The following is a 19,756-nucleotide window of genomic DNA, read 5'->3' as shown; positions in this document are numbered from 1 at the left end:
AAGAAATTAAGGGCATGAAGACAGACAAATGGGAGGCAAACCTCTCTCTGATAGTTTACTTGGAAGATGTGAAAGAATAATTACATAAATATACACCCAATCTCAGAGACAGTAATAGAAAGGGAAGTCCCATACAAAATAGTGTTAAAATGCATAAAATGTTTGGGAGCCAAACTAGTGAATCACATGTAATACTTGAATAGATTCAATATAAAAATTATCCTTAAAGAAATAAAAATACTTAAATAGCAGGAGGAAAATTCAATGTTCATAGTTGGGCCATTCTAATATAATAGAAATGAATAATACTAGCACATTTAGTTTATCGATTTAATGTTATGCCAACCAAATTTTCAAAGAGAAACTTTATAGAACTGGACAAAATAATAACAAAATTACTTTAAAAGAACAAAAAGGATCTAAGGCAGTAGATCTCAAAGTATCATCTGGGGACCTCTTGTCATTCTGGAGAACCTTTCAGGGAATCTATGAGGCCAAAATTATTGTCATAACATTACTAAGTTGGGGCGCTAGGTGGCGCAGTGAATAGAGCACCAGCCCTGAAGTCAGGTCTCAGACCAGACATTTGACACTTACTAGCTGTGTGACCCTGGGCAAGTCACTTAACCCCAATTGCCCAAAAATAAATAAATAAATAAAAGATTTTTTAAAAACCACATAATATTACTAAGTTGCTTTCACTTCTAATGTGGTAAATGTCATTTGATCTAACCAACACAAAAAGAAGCTGTTGGGGTGGAGGTCCTCAATAATTTTCAGATTTGTAAAGAGATTTTCAGACCAAAAAGTTATGAGAACAAGTGATGTAGGATATAAAAAAATAGGGGAATAGTACTTCTGTACCTCAAATTCTAATATAGCCCCAGCATCATCACAACCATTTGGCATGGTTATAATGAATAAACAAATGAATAAAAATAGAAAAGTATGTCATTGCATCCTATTAGATAACAGAGAATCTGAAATCATGGAAGTCAATCTAGTCATCAAGAAACCAGGAAACAAAATACTGATGTGGGCTTCATATTTGATAAAAACTGGAAAGCAGTATGACCAAAATCACACTAAGACTAGAATTTTATAATATATTCCATTTTAAATTCAAAATTAATAAATGGCATACATATAAACAAATCAGAACAAATAAACAACTAAATTTAAAATGAGAGGAACAGATCATGTGCATTTCATAGCTAAGGATTAGGAATAAATTCTTAACCAAATATGGGCTATTACAAAATATAAATAGAAAATTTTGATTATGTGAAATTGAAAGAATTTTGCCCAAATGAAATGAATGCATCTAGGAAAAGAAGTGGTAGACAGTGGTAAAATATTCTTTATGACATTTCTGTGTAGGTATTTAGTATCCAAAATATAGACACATCTAACTGAAATGTAGAAGACCAAAATACATTTCTAATTCATAAGTAATTCAAATTTATGAACAAAGAGTTCTCAAAAGATTTGCAAATGATTAACAACCAGATGGAAAAAAATGTTCCAGATCACTAACAATAAGAGAAATGAAAGTCAAAAGAACTCTGAAGATTTATCTCACCCCCATTAAATGGAGGAAAATGATAATACTTGTATTATGAATATTCAATTATCAATATTGGAGGAGTTACAGAAAGACAGATATATTAATGCATTGTTGGTAGAACTGTGAATTGGTGTAAACATTCTGGAAAACAATTTGAAAGTATTCAAATGAAGCCGCTTAATTGTTTATAACTTTTGACCAAGAATTCTACTACTTGGCATAATATAACCCAAGGAGGTCAAAGACCAAAAAAAAAAAAAAAGGTCCGTACTTCAACAAAATAACAGAGCTTTTCCTGTTCAGAAAGAACTGGAAATAAAGTAGATGCTTATCAAATGGGGAATAACTAAACACATAGTGGTATATTAATATAATGAAATATTACTATGTTATAAGAAATGACAAACGTGATAAATACATACAAGTATGGAAAGACTTATATGATCTTGTGCTAGTGAAATAAGCAGAGCCAGAACAGTATACATAACAACAATAATGTAAATGGAAAAAGCAACCACCAAACAATCAAAAGTAATTGGGAACTTTAATTTTCATTCAAGTCCCCTAAGAAAAGATGAGAGAAAATATCTCCTCCTCATTTGCAGAGATAGTGCTTGTTCCACGATTATTGAACATTCCATACGATATCAGATTTTTCTTTGAGTGTTGATTGTTTTTCTCTGATTTTTTTTCTCTTTTACCTTGATTTTTTTCCACCATTATAAGGGGTGCTTTTCTGGTGAGGAGTAGGGGAAAGATTCAGAAGAAATACAAGTGATATGAAAACCAAAGATGTCAATAAAATACATTTTTTGAAGAAAGAATATGAGATTCTAAGAGGCAAGAAATATCTGTTTTTATATTTGTGTTCCAAGCAATTAACACAATACTTGGCACATAGTAAGTACTTAAATGCTTTTTCATTCATTTATTCATTTATTTTGGACTGATATTGAACTGAGAGAATTCCTGGAGGTTAATTTCAGAGGATTAAAGCAGCTTCATGTTAGCACCTTAGCCATTCACCAGGCTAATAATTTAGGGGAGGAAAGAATTGTGGCATTATTTAATTTCTGGTCTAACCATTGCATATTCTAGAGAGAGAATGGATTGGTGCAGGGGTGGGAAGTAACCCTGGGGAGATTGGTTAATTCTCTGTGTAACTATTTTAAGGATGGATTAGAATATTCTTTTTCCCCCACCTTATTCCTCTCTCCTGTTGTGTTTTTATTAGAGAAAGGACAAAACCTTTAAATACACTGTGGGTGTGCAGGCTGAAAAAAATGTCCTGGGGATATAGACCAAAATCCAAAGGTTATTTAAGCTTTGATATCATTTTGGACTAGAGCTCAGAATGAGTTATCAAGTAGCCCAAAAAACTTCCTTCCACCCCCAGGAGCTTAGGTAAAAGCAAATATTTGTGTCAGAGGAGATTTGGAGAAAATAAGACAAAAACAATACATACAGAAAATTTCAATGTATAGGTCTTCATGGAGATAGTCCCTAAGAACTTTGCCCAGAAAGTAAACAAATTAAAGCAGCAATCATGATTTTGTTGATAACATTGACCAAATGTAAATGGATTTACTCCTTTCATCTGTTCATCATTTCAATACTTAATTTTTTTTCAAGCTGATTTATTCCTCTTTACAGAAGAGGAGAGAAGTTAAATGCCTCTGAATACTAGGTTCTGTAAAGTGATATATAGGTACATTTTCTTCCCTTTCTAATCTATTCCAGTCTGAATGCTGAAATAACATCCAAATTGAAACATAACTTGAAGATTTGAGAATGGTTATGTTTTACTCATCTGTGTATTTTAAGTTGACATTTTAGATACATAGTTCTGTATATTTTCAGCTTCATAAATTCTTGTGTAAAATGTTTTAAATAGATCGATAACAATTTGTATGTATAAATGAGTACAATCATTATGCCCTCAATAAGAAGTCTGAAGCATTTTTATCATTTTATTGTACTTTATTATTATTATGTAATGTAAGGAGAATGGGCACTAACCTTAGATTCAGGCACTCTTAATTCCAGCTCTGCCCCTCTGAATTTATGCCAGTGACTCAACTTTCCTCAGCCTCAGTTTCCGTTTCTCTAATTTGAGGAGGGCTGCCTCCTGATGTTATTCTGGGGATAAACTGAGGTATCATATGAGAAAATACTTTGAAAAGTTCAAGCTTGACTCCTTTAGAACTTAAATGTCCTTATCTGTAAAAATGGCTTTACTATTTGCTATCCTACTGAGTTATAAGGCTCAAAAAAAAATGACATAAACTTGAGGACCATACAAATGCAAATCACTGTTATTACTATAAATGTCTATTGAATTACTTAACAGAACTGGGTAATACTTCTCTGAAGCAACTCTTGGCTTCAGTTTGCAGATGTGTTTGTAGGTAGTTTACCACCAAAGAATGCTGACAATAAAGAACTGAATGAGATAGATAGATAGATAGATAGATAGATAGATAGATAGATAGATAGATAGATAGAAGATAGACAGAGAAGTGATACATACATATATATATACATACATAGAAGGAAAATTGTGTAAAGTGGTTACTAAGCCAAGCACTTTGCTAAGTTTTGAGGCTACAAATAGAAGCAAAGAGACACTCCTTACTCTTAAGGAGTTCATATTGTAACTGGGATAGACAACACATAATGGGGATATAAAAAGCAGGAGAGGGTATATGGGTAAAAAGGTGGAGGCGTCAGGAGAAGTTGAATGAGTAGTGAAGTGAGCATAGCTAAGTTTTTCATCAAATGAAGATCTGGATTATTGCCTTAGAAAAGAGACTTTCCCAATGTGGGAAAGCTGTTGGCAAGTATATGGATAGGAAATCCAAAGAGCTGAGTCAAGAACAGATAAGGGGCCATTCCAAAGAACAGTTTTCAGAGATCAAACTGGTCAACTTATCTAGAGGATTTTAAAAAAGAGATGCCAATATTGTGCTAGAAATGTTAGTCTTAGCAATAAGAGAAGAAAAATAAATTGAAGGAATTCGTACAGGCAGTGAGGAAACAAAACTATCACTCTTTGCAGATGATATGATGGTATAGAGAATCAGCTAAAAAACTACTTGAAATAATTAACAACTTAGCAAAGTCACAGGATATAAAATAAACCCACATTAAGCATCAGCATTTCTACATATTACAAAGCCCATCAACAAGAGACAGAAAGAGAAAATCCATTTAAAATAACTGTAGAAAATATAAAATATTTGGAAGTCTACCTGCCAAGACAAATCCAAGAACTATAGGAACAAATTACAAGACACTTTTCACACAAATTATGTCATATCTAAACAATTAGAAAAATATCTATTACTCATGGGCAGGTGAGCTAATATAATAAAAATAATAATTCTACCTAAATAAATTTACTTATTCAGTGCCATACCAATCAAGCTACCAAAACTATTTTATAGAGCTAGGAAAAATAATAACAAAATTCATCTGTAAGAAAGAAAAAAAAAGGTCAAGAATGTCAAGGGAATTAATTTTAAAAAATACAAAGGAGGTGGCCTAGCTGTACAAGATCTAAAACCATATTATGAAGAAGCAAATATCAAAACTACTTGATATTGGCTAAGAAAGAGAGTTGTGGGTCAGTGGAATAGGTTAAGTACATAAGACACAGTAACAAATAACTATAGTAATATACTATTTGATAAACTCAAAGACTCCAGCTTCTGGGATAAGATTCACTATTTGACAAAAACTGCTGGGAAAATTAGAAAATAACATGGCAGAAACTAGGCATAGAGCAACATCTCACACTGTATGCCAAGATAAGGTCAAAATGGGTACATGATTTAGATATAAATGGTGATACCATAAGCAAATTAGGAGAGCAAGGAATAGCTTACCTGTCAGATGTATGGAGAAGGGAAGAATTTCTAATCAAATAAGAGACAAAGAACATTATGAAATGCAAAATTGATCATTTGGATTACGTTAAATTAGAAAGGTTTTCCAAAAACCAAACCAATGCTACCAAGTTTAGAAGGAAAGCATAAAGCTGGTTAACATTTTAAATTTATTTATTTTTAGTTTTTAACATTCACTTTCATAAGATTTTGAATTCTAAATTTCCCCCACTCCCTTCCCTCCACTGTCCCCAAATTGGCAAGCAATCTGATGTCAGCTATGCATGTAAAATCATATTAAACATTATTTCCACATTATTCATGTTGTGTGAAAGAAGACTTAGAACAAAAGGGAAAATCCTCAAGAAAGGAAAAAAAAAAAGAAAATAGTATCTTTTGATCTCCATTCAGACTCCATAGTTCTTTCTCTGGATGTGGACAGCATTTTCCATCATTAGTCTTTTGGAATTGCCTTAGATCGTTACATTGCTAAGAAGAGCTCAGTCTATCAAAATTGGTCATCAAACAATGTTGCTGTTACTGTGTACAATGTTCTCCTGGCTCTGCTCACTTCACTCAGCATCAGTTCATGTAAGTCTTTCCAGGTTTTTCTGAACTCTGTCTACTCATCCTTTCTTATAGTACTTAATAGTATTCCATTACATTCCTGTTCAGCCACTCACCAATCGATGGGCATCCCCTCAATTTCCCCTCTTTTCTACTACAAAAAGAGCTGCTATAAATATTTTTGTACATATGGGTCCTTTTCCCTTTTTATCATCTCTTTAGGATACAGATCTAGTAGTGATATTGCTAGATCAAAGGGTATACATAGTTTTATAGCCCTTTGGGCATAGTTGGGAAACAATTTTTACAAGAAGTATTTCTGATAAAGGCCTCGTTTCTCAAATATGTAGAGAACTTTGTCAAATTTATAAGAACACAAATCATTCTCAAATTGATAAATGCTCAAAGGATATGAACAGGCAGTTTTCAGATGAAGAAATTAAAGCTATAGTTATATGAAAAAATGTTTTAAATCACTACTGATTAGAGAAATGCAAATCAAAACAATTCTGAGGCACTACCTCACCACCTATCAGATTGGCTAATATGACAGAAAAGGAAAATGATAAATGTTGGAGAAGATGTGAGAAAATTGGAACCCCAAATGTATTATTGGTGGAGTTGGGAATAAACCTACTATAGCCCAAAGGCTATAAAACTGCATATTCTTTGATCCAGCAATACCACTGTCTGTATCCCAAAGAGATCATAAAAAAATGGAAAAGGACCCACACGTACAAAAATATTTATAGTAGCTCTTTTTTGTGGTGGAAAAGAATTGGAAATCAAGGAGATGCCCATTAATTGGGGGATGACTGAACAAGTTGTGATATATGAATGTAATGAAATACTATTGTGTTATAACAAATGATGTGCTGGCAGATTTCAAAAAACAAACAAACAAAATCATGTGTGCTGATAGTAAAGTGAGAAGAACCAGGTGAACATTGTACAGAGTAATAGCTACATTGTGTGATGAGTTGATCAACTATGATACACTTAGCTCTTCTCAGCAACATAATGATCCAAGATAATTCCAAAAGACTCATGATAGAAAATACTATCCACATCCAGAGAAAGAACTATGGAGTCTGGGGGGCAGCTAGGTAGCTCAGTGGATAGAGCACCGGCCCTGGATGCAGGAGGTCCTGAGTTCAAATCCAGCCTCGGACACATAACATTTACTAGCTGTGTGACCCTGGGCAAGTCATTTAATCCCATTGCCTAGCCTTAAAAAAAATGAAAAACTATGGAGTCTGAATACAGATAGAAACAGTCTGTTTTCATGAAGATTTCTTCAGAGTCCAACACCTTTTCACCCTCATTTGGTGAGTCTGCCTCCCTTCTCCCTGCTCCAATCCCAACCTCCTGCCTTGGTTGAGCTCACCATTCTTTGTGACTAAAACTCAAGGTTTCCTCAAGTGAACCAGGTTCATCTTGGATCACTCTGGTAAAGATATCTTTTTTTTCCCCTTTTTTTAAATGGCATACTTCTGCAGAATTGTAACTGTGTGCCACTTGTCCCTTTGGGTATCTCTGTTGTTTTTCAGACTTCACCTCTGTAAAGCTGAAACTGCTGCCTCTGTAACTGTGTGCCTCTGTATTGACTGTGACTGCATACTTTGCTAGAACTGTTCAAGCCTGTTTGTATCTGTCTTGTCATTTTGCCTGTGTTTGTCTTTATAAGATGTCCATGTCATGTTTGTATTGTTTGTAGATTCTGTTAAATTGAAAGATTTAAAATGCAGCCAGCCAGAAAAAAAAAAAAAAACCTCTAAATGCTGTAGCCAAAGTGTTTAGAACAGTAGGAAAAAATTAATGAACTTTCATACTTAAAGCAATTGTCCCAGTGAGCAGGACTAACTCCCACTTTAGGCTTTCTGTGAGAGATTAGGTTATAAGAAAACAGAAAAAGAAAAAAAGTGTAAGACAATTTTTTCCCTATCATTTCAGCTTTCACCATGTTGAAATTACAGAAATAAAGTTGGATAATCAAAGTTTGTAGAAGTACCGAAAATTTTCAAGAAGTGCTTGAAAACAACTAAAACAGATTTTAGAGGTTTGGAGAGTAATCATTTTAAGATTGCAGAAGCGAACTCCTGAGACTTTGGGGTAATTCCAGGAATTCACTCCCTTCTGAAACATCTTAATAAGTTTTGTGGTACTACTTTGTAGAATTTAAGAAAAAATGAGGATTAAATTTTATAAAAGTTAAAAGTAAATGACAAGATTAACAGTCTCATTGTTCTAGGGCAACGAAGAAAGGCAGTTAGTTTGGAAATAATCCAGAGTGAAGAAAGAAAAAAAAATAGGTTTGTACTTTATAACAACCTCTTGTTAACCCTTCTTTGAACAATTATTTAAACCTGAGAGCCCCTGTGACTCCTTCAGTTCAGAAACCCTCTCCCTTTCCTTTTTACCCCTCTCATCTTTGATCGGTTTCTTAAATAAATACAAGTGTTGAAAAAAATGCTGGAAAAAATGTAGGGTGTTTTCTAATATCTTTCTTTTTTTTTAAGGCAATTGGGGCTAAGTGACTTGCCCAGGGTCACACAGCTAGTAAGTGTCAAGTGTTTGGTCTGAGTCCGGATTTGAACCCAGGTCCTCCTGACTCCAGGGCCAGTGCTTTCTCCACTGCGCCACCTAGCTGCCCCGTCTTCTAATATCTTGACATTATCAAAATGAATATGCTAACTTCCTTGATTTGCTTAAAGGCCTAATTATCCAAGTAACTGAGGGAAGCTAAGTGGTACTGACTTGGCCAGTTAGGATACAGATTGGCTTGACAAACTAACAATCTTTTGTGGTAACCAAGAGTAAACCCAGCTGGAAGTACAGAATCAGTGACCCTGAAACTAGCTTAGTTCAAACCAGCCTTGGGTGGCCCCTGAGCTATCTGCTAGCCTCCAATCTTGAAGACATCTTGTTGTCTGTACTTGAACACTGGACTCTCTGCCTCATCATGCTTATCTTGTGTACTGTTCAATGTGCCAAGAAGTCAGAACCTTTGTTCCTGGCACTTTCTATCTATAACATGCCTTTTTATCCCCAGAATCAGCCCATCCTCCCTTTGTTAGAAAATTACACAAACCACTCCCTGCTTTCCCTAAATTGAGTTGTTTCAATATTAGGCTGTCTGCCCCATTTGTACATAGCTGTACCTGCTTAACAGTGATCATTCTTGACTTTTATAAGCAGAGTCTTCCTCTGGTTTTCTTCCCTTTGAGAAAGAGGGCTCCAGAAAAGAGAGTTCCTGCCTCAGTTTACAGTATGATCCTGTTGATTGAGGGATAGCCTATTCTTTTTTTGTGATGAGTTTTCAGTTTAGTAGAATATTCAATCATTTTTTTTTATATTTACATTTAAACATTTAGGCTTTCTGAATATAAAATGAAAATCAATGTTATTTATTTTCCTCGTGGATTGTAAACTCCATGAAAACAAAATGGTTTTTCCTTCTTCTATTTGCTCCAAATTAGTATTATATTAACATTTGTATTTTGTCTTGTCTTCTAAGATTGTCAACTATTGAAGCTCCTTGAGAACATAGAACATCATTGTATATTCTTATCAAGATCACTGCATATTTTCTAGTGTCTAGCCTGTCACTTAAGACAGGCCTCCATTTAACTTCCATTCACCTTTCCTGGTTTAATTCTTATGGACTTCTTAAAGTCTGCATTCTAGAGAAACAATAGCTATTTTCCCAAACTCTATATTCCACCCCTTTGTTCACATAGACTATCCCCCTTGCCTGGATGGTTCTCTCTCCTCATCTCAGCCTCAGAGTACAAGTTTTCCTTGAAAGTCTTCCCATTTGTTTCTGCTTCCTTTTATGTTAGTGTTCTCTACTTGTTTGCCTAATTCCTTAATCCTTCCTGTGAAAAGTACCTTTAGATTTGGAACTGTTTATGTTTTGTTCTATTTGCTTTTGTGTTCTCACTGCCTTGTGAATGGGATGTCCCAGTGAAGACTTCTCAGTGTAATTAAGGTTACGAGTTCAGAAGGTAGTGTGAGAAATGAACTGTCAGAAGTGAAGGCTCCTCAAAGGGTCAAATAATCCTTGATTACTACTTTCAAAATCCTCCCCCACTCAGACCTGTTTTTAAGCACTTAACAGAAAGAATAAGCCCTGCCCCACCCCCAACCTGAGCCGTTTGTCCTTGGCTTTGAATTTCGCGCCTGGTATGTAAGCCCCATCTCCCGGTTAAGGGGATAGGAAGAAACTTTCAAGCTTAGAATGTAAGCCCCACCTCCCAGTTAGAATGTAAATCCACCCCCAGTTAAGGGGGTAAGGGATAGTGGTGGGTGGAGACTTGTTTTCATGGTGGGCGGAGATTTGCTTTTATAAGGCGGCCCCTGTTAGGGGGTCGGTCTCGGTCTCTCCCCCTCCCTCTCCCCCCCCACCTCTCCACGTGTGTCAGAGGAGCAGACAGCCATCTCGAGAGATTGTAATAAAGGTAACCTTTGCTTTTCTTTATATGAAAAAAAGTCGATAACATGTCAACTCCCTACCATTTGCTTCACAAGATTGGAGTGTGTTTCACATACAGTAATGTATGCAAAGCACTTGCTATGCAAAGAATATTTTTAAAAAAAATTCTGATTTTGCCATTAAAGGTCATTAACAATCATAGGTTCACTAATGCTCAGAAATAAGTTTTTTAACTGAATAAAACTTGTGCTCAGAAAACCCTTTTTTCCATATAGGCTATGACAAAGGTATGTCCTAAATTTTAAGGTTACTCTTTAAAATACTTAAAAGTTCTAAAAATACCCTAAAGCACTTCCGAAGCAGTCACTCCTCAATAAGCAATTGATATGCAAATTAAGATCATTATTTGATCATTAAAGAACCTTTTAAGGACTTCTACTAGGCTGTACTTTGTTAGCCTAGTTTAAGATACTGTAAGTTATCAGAAAAATCATTTACTTGAAAACTTCCTGTAATTCAGACATATTCCCCCATTTACTCCAAATTAGTAAGATATTGATGCATATATTATCTTTCTCACTAGATTATAAACTTGTGGAGCTCTAAAGACCATGTCTTATATTGCCTATCCTCAACAAAGCACTTCTCACAGCATGGGTGTTCAATAAATGTTATTGACCCACTGACTGAGTCATAAAAGACATTTAAGTCTTCTTGAACTGCTGCGATTACTTATAGAGAAAGTAGGGTTGAATTACATCTTTTTCAGCCAATCTGAGAAGTCTCGTTACTATTAAGAACCTCCAACTCTGTTCAGTATTTAAATTTCAGTTAAGTTAATTTTCACTATCAATGACAGGAGACACACTCAAATAAAAGCTCTCCAGACTCTTCTTTAACTTGCAGCATATTCTTTCTAGGTGGCTAAATCATTTATTCCCTTGGCCCTCTGAATTACTCCTGGAACAGACGGTCATTTCCATTTTTGGAGAATTAACCTTTTACCCACCACTGGGGCTTTTCAAACTCTTGCTATTGTTGTGATCTAAATTACTCAAGAGTGAAGGGAATGCAGAGAATGTGTAAGGAAAACACCAAGTAGAGGTCAAAGTCTTATTTTTCAGTCAGAAAGAAAGCAGGTATTGTCAAGTACGACTAAATTTACCCTGAGGGGGGAAAATATGAACTGCATTTCAATGAGATACTTAAGATAGTTGTGCATATTCCTAACTACATAGCTGGATAGAAACTTTCTCATTTGTAGTGAAGGTGTCCATCCACCTTTAGCAAGAGGTATCATACAAAGTCAGCCATTGGGACCGGATATGTTTTAACCTCAATCAGCCTGCAGAAGAGGGCTTATTCTTCTTAGCATTAATATCATCTCCTACAAACTAACCCAAGGGTGGGAACATGTAGTCTCAAGGTCTCTCTAGGTCCTTAAGTGTGGCCTTTTGACAGAACAAATGAAGTTGGGATTCAATCAAAAGGTCCAACTTGTGGCACCTGGAGGCCACACATTCCCCACCCCTGGACTAATCCCATCTTGTAATGAGGGGGAGCTAAGGAGATACTAATTTCACCTGCACGTTGAAAGGTCTGGTAATTAAGATTGTCTTCCCCTCATATGTAAATTAGTTCACACTCCTCTAATAAAAGCAGCTTAAAGCTGAAATTTGGTAGCCTTCTCTGCTATTGCATGATGCCTTAGGGTGCCAAGAAACTTCTGTCTTAACTTCCTGATTTTGCTTTTAATTGACCAGCCCAAGGCCTGAACATCAAGTGGAGTGTTCTAGCCTCTTCTTCCCACACCCTTCTCTAAGGAAGAATTTCATTTCTGCCAAGAGGGGAAGCAGGACGTTGGGACCACAAGCTTGACCACTGTGCTCTCCTCGGAGAGAGGGAGAACTAGGCTAGCATTTTATCAGTTTGTTTCCTTAAATATTGTTAGTCTTTGTTCTTGTTAAGCCATGTCTGACTCTTTGTGATCCTGTATGGGGTTTTCTTGGCAAAGATGGTGGGGTGGTTTGCCATGTCCTTCTCCAGTGGATTAGGCAAACAGAGGTTAAGTGACTTATCCAGGATCCCACAGCTGGTAATCCTCGGAAGCTGCATTTGAACTGGGTCTTTTTGACTCCAGGCCCAGTACTCTATCCACTGAGCCACCTAGCTGCCTCATGGTTGGTCTAGGGGATGTGGTTTTCATGTTCAAGCCAAACTCCTGATCCCTATTCATGAATAGGGAAAGGACTCCCTCCCCCAAGCTTGATACAAGGTTTGGCTTTTCACCAAATACCACTTCCACAATAAACATACATAGTAAGTAGCAAAGGACTCCACTTATGCAATTATATAGCAAAACAAATAAAAAATATATATACATATGGGAATATATACCAGACAGCACAGAGTAAAAGTTGTTATTTGAAGTAAAGAACCCTGCTCAATTAAAAGAGAGTCTAAATATTACTTGAGGGGAAACATGGCGACCTAGGGACATGGTAGGGGATTACTATCTCCTTTTCTATGAGCTTCTTCCTAGAGTCTTTTTTTTTTCTCTTCTGCATCCTGCTGTGAGGGTAGTAGGTATTGCCCATTTTATGGAAGCTGAAGTTGCTGAAGACTTGAAGGACTTAAGGGACTGGAGCTTTCCTCTGGTTCAACTCTAGCCAACTCCAGCTCACCCCTCCAGCAGGTGGGGACATTAATTTACACCACGAGTAAGAGAGCCTCACACAAATGAGTTTTGTGCCTCAGGTTACACTTTTATTTAATTGATAAGCAAACATTTAAAAATACCTCTGTGTTGTGATTTAAAGACTACCCCCTCCCCCCAAAAAAAGAGCAGGAAGAAAAACAGTCTATTTCTGAGGAAGCTTTTGTCCTACAGAGAGAGTAGGGTGGGGTGAGAAGGAATATATTCATACTACTTTAGTTTTATAGTTTAATTAGGCAGATTTAAAAGGCCCCATATTTGTAGTAATAATGTCATTCAAAGTATAGTGATGAAATATAGGAATGATTCTTGATTGTGCATCCAGTTAGAGAAAACTCTCTGGCAATCAGCTGGGAGGTTAGAATTGCAACCTTGTATTAGGAAAGGTCCCTCTCTCCCATATGGTTCCTGGGGTTAATCTGGGCCCTCATGTCCCAAAGAATGGACACAAGATGATATCAATGAGAAGTAGTCTTAAACAGAATTAAGGGACATGATTAGAAATGTCTGTTGTACCCATTTGAAGGTATAGCACCGCGCCCTGTTCCAACCACCTGAGTTTCTCTCTCTCTCTCTCTCTCTCTCTCTCTCTCTCTCTCTCTCTCTCTCTCTCTCTCTCTCTCTCTCTCTCTCTCTCTCTCTCTCTCTCTCTCTCTCTCTCCCCCCCCCCTCTCCTTCCCCTCCAGAATATGTTTTTTTAATGATCTCAAAAGACAGAAGACAGGGGACTTTAGGGCATCTAGTATCAGCAACATTACAATTCCCCCTCAAACAAATGGGACCCAAATTCTTTTGGGGTAACGGGCAAAGGTCTCAGCTTGGGCCCATACCCAATCATGACTATTCTTTTTTAATCAAGAGCAGTCACATGTGTGGCTAGAGAACTAGGGAAAAACAAAACAAAACAAAAACAGAGCAAAACTTGTGGTCCTTACCTTTATGCCCTACCATAGATAGATAAACACATACATACATATAGCAAATATATAAATATAGATATGATGGGGTAATGGGACCTGGACCCCTAAAAGGAAAAGCCCACATCTTTGAAAGCAATCTAGTAGTGCCTGAATTTTTCCATACATTTCAGCATAGCAGATCACTGAAGTCTCTGCCCAAGGCAACTGGCCCACCCCAGCCCACCTAGATCACCTAATTAGCTCACCTGATAGTCCTTTCACTGTTTCACCTGGCCCACCCCAGACTACTTGGCCACTCCTTAATCCCATCTATATCCTTTCACTGTCCCTTTTCATATGGTCTCACCCCCATTAAGTTGAAGGTTCACTAGGAACCCTGCCACTTCCATTGGTGTTACAATAAACCTTGCCATTTTAACTAGAAGACTGTTTGGCGAGTGTGTGAATTCATTCTAGGCAGATGCTAGCCTGTACCCTGAGTTTTCAGGGTTCCCAGCAACTTTGAACCCCATCAGGTACAGATATGTTTATTTCATACCCATACATATATGTGTGTGCATGTATTTATATAAACATGTATAGAGGTATATCTGTATTTTTTTTATAATGCCATATGAGACAAACAAGTAGAAACCGACAGTTTGATTAGACTAGAAAGTATGAGAAAGGGAGGTGAAAGAAGGAACAAGCATTTCTTAGGCCCCTGCCAGGCACTACACTAAGTGCTTTATAAATATTATTTTATTTGATCCTCACAACAGCTTTGTGAAGTAAGTGCTGTTATGATCCCCATTTTACAATTGAAAACAGATATTAAGTGACTTGCCCAGGATCACATAGCTAGTGTCTGAAGCTAGAGAAGGGGAGTGATATGACGTAAGAATGTGAAGGTACATGGGAGTCACAAAATATAGGCCTTCAAATGACCAGGTGAAGATGTTTGTATTTAATTTAGGTGCAATCCAGAGCCACAAGAGATTGATGCTGATTAACAGCTTCCTTTTTCCTTCTCCTTAAATGTTGCACTTCAAGGTCCCTCACAATCTCAATCCATCTTTCTTTCCAACTTTATTTCATATTACTCTCCAACATTATCCTGAGAGATGTCTCAATTACACTTCTTTCTGTCCCTTAAGTACTAGAATGTATTATTTCATTTCTATATCCCACCTCCTTATGCATAGAATGTTCACTTTCCCCATTTTCACCTGATGAATTCCTACCTGGTTTTAAAACAAGCTTTCCGATACAAACTCCTCCATAAATCCTTCTCTGATCCCCTCACCAGCAATGTTCTTCACCCCTGGACCTCAAGTATGATCTTGTTCTGTACCTTTCCAACACAGTATCCTATGTTTTAGGATTTTAGGATGAAAAGGATTATGTGTGTCATGTGACCCAGCCACTTCATTTTATAGATGAGGAAAAGAAACCCAGAGAAGTTTCTGTCCTCTACCTGTAAGACCTTCAATTTGCAAGAGAAATTTCATGCTTTGTCTAAAATTTATCTTCTTTAGTGCCTAACATGGTACTCTGCACAGAATGGATATTTGGTAGTTTTACATTAATTCGTGAAATAATTAATTTATCTTATTCAAATAGGGGCACCTCAGTGGCACAGTGGACAGAGTGCCAGGCCTAGAGTCAAAAAGACTCATCTTCTTGAATTCAAATCCACCCTTGGACACCTACTAGCTGTGTGACCCTGGGCAAGTCATTTAACCCTGTTGGCTTCAGTTCCCCACCTGTAAAATGAGCTGGAGAAGAAAATGGCAAACCATTCCCCTGTATTTGCCAAGAAAACCTCAAATGGGGTCAGGAAGAGTGAGACACGACTGAACAACAACAAAAACAATATAGTCACAGGAGGTCTGATAACAGTAGTGTTCTGATAAGTGTTTAACAAGTGACTTTCCCAAAATTGTAGGTATGACACTTTTAAGTTTTATCCACATTGTTAGCATTTTCTCTTTCACTTTCTTAAGTCTAGATAGTCAGCAAAACAATCGATGAACTCCAGTTTGGAGTATTTGCCAATTTCCAAAATGCTAAGAATCGCACTGAAACCTTAACAAACTTCCACATCGGCTGGCTGGCTCTAACATCCCTGCCAGTGCTGGCAATCATACATTTACCTCTGACCATTATCACTTCTTAGGGTCTCAGGAAAATCAATCAATTAGCAATTATTTATTACGCAGTGAGTTTCCATCTCCCCCTTTGTTCCTGACCTGTGAATTCATGAGCGGTTCATTGGTTACTTGTAGGTTTATGGAGGTTCCTGGGGCACTGCTTGGTTAAGTGACTTCTCTGGAGTCACATGGTCAGTATGTGTCAGAGATAGGAGATTAATCCATTTCTTTTTACTCTAAGGGTGGTCCTTTATCCATTCTCCTACCATTGCCTCTTAGGTACTGAAAGCTTATAATATATAAACAATAAGAAGTAGATGACATCCTAGTATTTTAAAGGAACAGGGCCAAGTCAGTCATATTCCTCATCTACATGAACTGTTTGTTGCTTAGTCATTTCAGGTGTGTCCAACTCTTTGTGACTCCATCTGGAGTTTTCTTGGCAAAGATACTGTAGTGGTTTGCCATTTCTTTCTCCAGCTCACTAAGTGAGGCCAACAGGATTAAATGACTTCACCAGGGTCACATAGCTGGTAAGTATTGGAGGCCAGTTTCGAACTCAGGAAGATGAGTTTCTCTGACTCCAGGCCTGGCACTCTACCCACTATGCCTCTTATTGCCCCTGCGTGAACCACATGAATGTTTTTAAAGTGTTGGTATCTAGATTTATCCATTCTAAAATGGTGGTGTAGCTGTGTCAATTAAACTTTTAACTGCTGCAAGTTTTTCCATTATATCTGATCTCTCTACTTTTATAGTTCTGGTTATTATTTGTATAAGATTATATTTTTGCTTGTTTAAAATCTTATATTTTAAAGTGCTAGTATTCCTCACTCTAAAAAGCATAAATGAAGCAATTTTGCTTGCTAAAGAATAGGTACATGCAAAACACATTTATGTTAATATAGTTATATTAGTAAGTCCTTAGTAGGATTTTTTTTAAATTAGACTAAAATTCAGTATTCTTCCCCTATGAAATCTGAGGCTACATTTTTATTTAGAATTCCTAAATGGTAGCATGGAAGGAGTAATGAGAAACTTAAGCAATGCTATAAGGTCTTTGATTACCCAATGGAAAGAATAACCTAAATCCAGTCTCTGGACATTTCCTATGGCAATTGGCATAGATTCCATGTTAATTGCTCCTTGCTTTTCCTTTTATCTCTAAATCCAGCTAAGAAGGTGGGTAATTTAACTCAATACAGCTGTTCATCTGGGCCTAGATCTCCTCATAGTCATTATAGATAAGGTCCTAGATATCCCATTTATTTGCTCACCTTGAGGAAATCAGACAACATTCTAATCCCATCCTCTCATTTCAACCCAGGCAATTACTATGTTTAATGATCCCAAATAATAGATGTGGAATTAGAAGTGGCACATAATACCCTGCTATCCATCAGCTTCCATCCTGGAATCCCTCAAAATGAGAGAGTATTTTGAACACACATTAGAAAATGGATTTTTCCTATAGCAAAAGGAAAAGCTGTGAAACCATCTTCGAAGCTGCTAGACCACTAGAAACTGGAGAACTGCCATACCACCTCTTCCTCCCAATCTGAATGCCAATTAAGTGATCTGTCTTGTTCCACTCTCATCTCCAGTCACCTGTAAAGAATGTCCTTTAATAAATCTGCTTTCAACATTTAATTTGTGTAAGCGTTTCCTTTGACCCTACCCTGTTCAGACACTTGCAGCACTATACAACTGCTCAGTTGGAGAGGCAGTTATCATAAAAGAAAAATTAAAATGAAAGGAGAAATCAATCAATTATCTTTCTCATTTCTAAATTCCTCAAACCCAGAGATTTCATTCCAGTTTCTGCAGTGAATGGCCCTAAAATTAGTGGTGCCATCAAAATATCCACTTTGCAAGATTTAAGGATCTTGTTCAGCAATGAAGCAGTAGCAGGAGTAGATATTTTCCTTCCCTTCCTCCATAGATGTATGCATCTGTGTGTGTATTGTGGCTTATTATCTGGGAACATATGGAGTCATGGTTTGGAAATCTCTCCTAAGATACATGGGTAATTCATAAGTCACTGCTGTGCTTGACTCTGCAGCAGAAAACATTGTAAGGTTGTATGGACAGGTGAAGAGAGTAGGGAAGGATCTTTGCCTTCTATTGTTGGAGAATTATGGATGCAGCTTAGTGGGTAGGCCTTGAGCTAGGTGCCAAAGAAAAAGTTGATTAGTAATCAAAAGGGGGGGGGGAAGAACATAGCCAATCTTTGACCATTTTAGTATAAGCTTTAAAAAGAAAACAGCAGCACATGAAAGAATGCTCCAAAAAGCCATAAGAAAAATGCAAATCAACACAAGCATTATAGCCTATAAATTGGCAAAGATAACAAAAATGGCAATGCTTAAAGTTGGAGGAAGTATGAAAACTATAGGCACTCTAACGTATTTTTGGTGGAGCTGTGAGATGGTATATACATTCTGGAAAGCAGTTTGGAATTATGAAAATAAAGTGCTTACAATGCCCAATCCCTTTGAACTGCTCTTCACTATGGAGCTTATAAACCAAGGAAGCTATAGAAAAGAGAAAAAAAAAAGGCCCGTGTACACCAAAATATTTATAGTAACATTTTTGTGATAACAAAAAATTGGAAAAAAAAGTGTCCATCAATTAGGGAATGACTAAACAAATTGTACTAGAATGATGGAATATTACTGTATTAAAAGAAATAATTAATTTGATAAATACAGAGAAGCATGGAAAGCTCTATATGAATAAATGGAGAATGGAAGCAGAGTCAAGAAAATTGTATAAATACTAACGACAATGGAAATGGAAATAACACACATAATCGAAAGTGAGTATAACAAAATTACAAAGATCAAGATGGCTCAAATGAAGAGACAGAAGAAGACATCCCAGATTCGCCCATTTGTGGAGGTGGCAGGTCCACGGCGTTCAGACGTTGCACATGTTTGCAGAATTTTTCAGTGTATCTGTCAGTTGTGCTGATATTTGTTTCTTCTTTAAAAAAAAATACAATTTGTTATATGGGTTGGCACTTTGGAAGAGGGCAGGGGAAGGATACTGGGGATAACTATGGTGATGGAAGAAACAAGACATCAATGAAAACTTCTTTTTCAATAGTAGAAAAAAACTATCTTAAAAACTCCTTTCATGTTCTTGCCTGGTCCTAATTATTTTTTCTCAATCCATCTCTTCCTAAATTTACCACTAAACTCAACTAAATGCAGTGTTTTTCTTTTCTGAATTAGCATTTGTACAAAAGGGACATTCTAGACCCTTAACATAGCTCTCTTTACTGTTTTCCTCCTGAGATTTGTTCTGACACGTTAAAGGAAGAGATGTCAATTAGTGATTATCCCAAAAGATTTGAAGGTAAAAGATGACGATTAATAAGGAGGCAAAAATAGCCAAAAGGTGGGAGGTAAGCTGTCCTTCCAAAACCTTTGTTAAAATTGTAACAACCAAGAGGTAAGTAAAAGCATTTGAACAATGTACTGGTTACACATATAGAATTATAAGATTATAGGCTTGAGATGATTTTTTC

The 19,756-nt window shown here is 36.6% G+C and overlaps 1 long non-coding RNA gene across 1 annotated transcript in view; it reads left to right on the top strand.

Annotated features, from left to right (window-relative positions):
* LOC110210699 (uncharacterized) overlaps nucleotides 1-17,825 on the top strand; it is a 59,441-nt gene extending 41,616 nt beyond the window's left edge. The window contains exon 3 of the long non-coding RNA XR_002325153.1: nucleotides 17,552-17,825. This is a non-coding gene — a long non-coding RNA (uncharacterized LOC110210699). The remainder of the gene's footprint in view (nucleotides 1-17,551) is intronic.
* The last annotated feature ends 1,931 nt before the right edge of the window (nucleotides 17,826-19,756 follow it).

The sequence above is a fragment of the Phascolarctos cinereus genome, unplaced genomic scaffold, assembly GCF_003287225.1.
Source record: "Phascolarctos cinereus isolate Bilbo 61053 unplaced genomic scaffold, phaCin_HiC Scaffold_9;HRSCAF=440, whole genome shotgun sequence".
NCBI lineage: Eukaryota > Metazoa > Chordata > Mammalia > Diprotodontia > Phascolarctidae > Phascolarctos > Phascolarctos cinereus.
The sequence above is the reverse complement of the archived record's forward strand: the minus strand, read 5'-3'. Positions and strand labels throughout refer to the sequence as shown.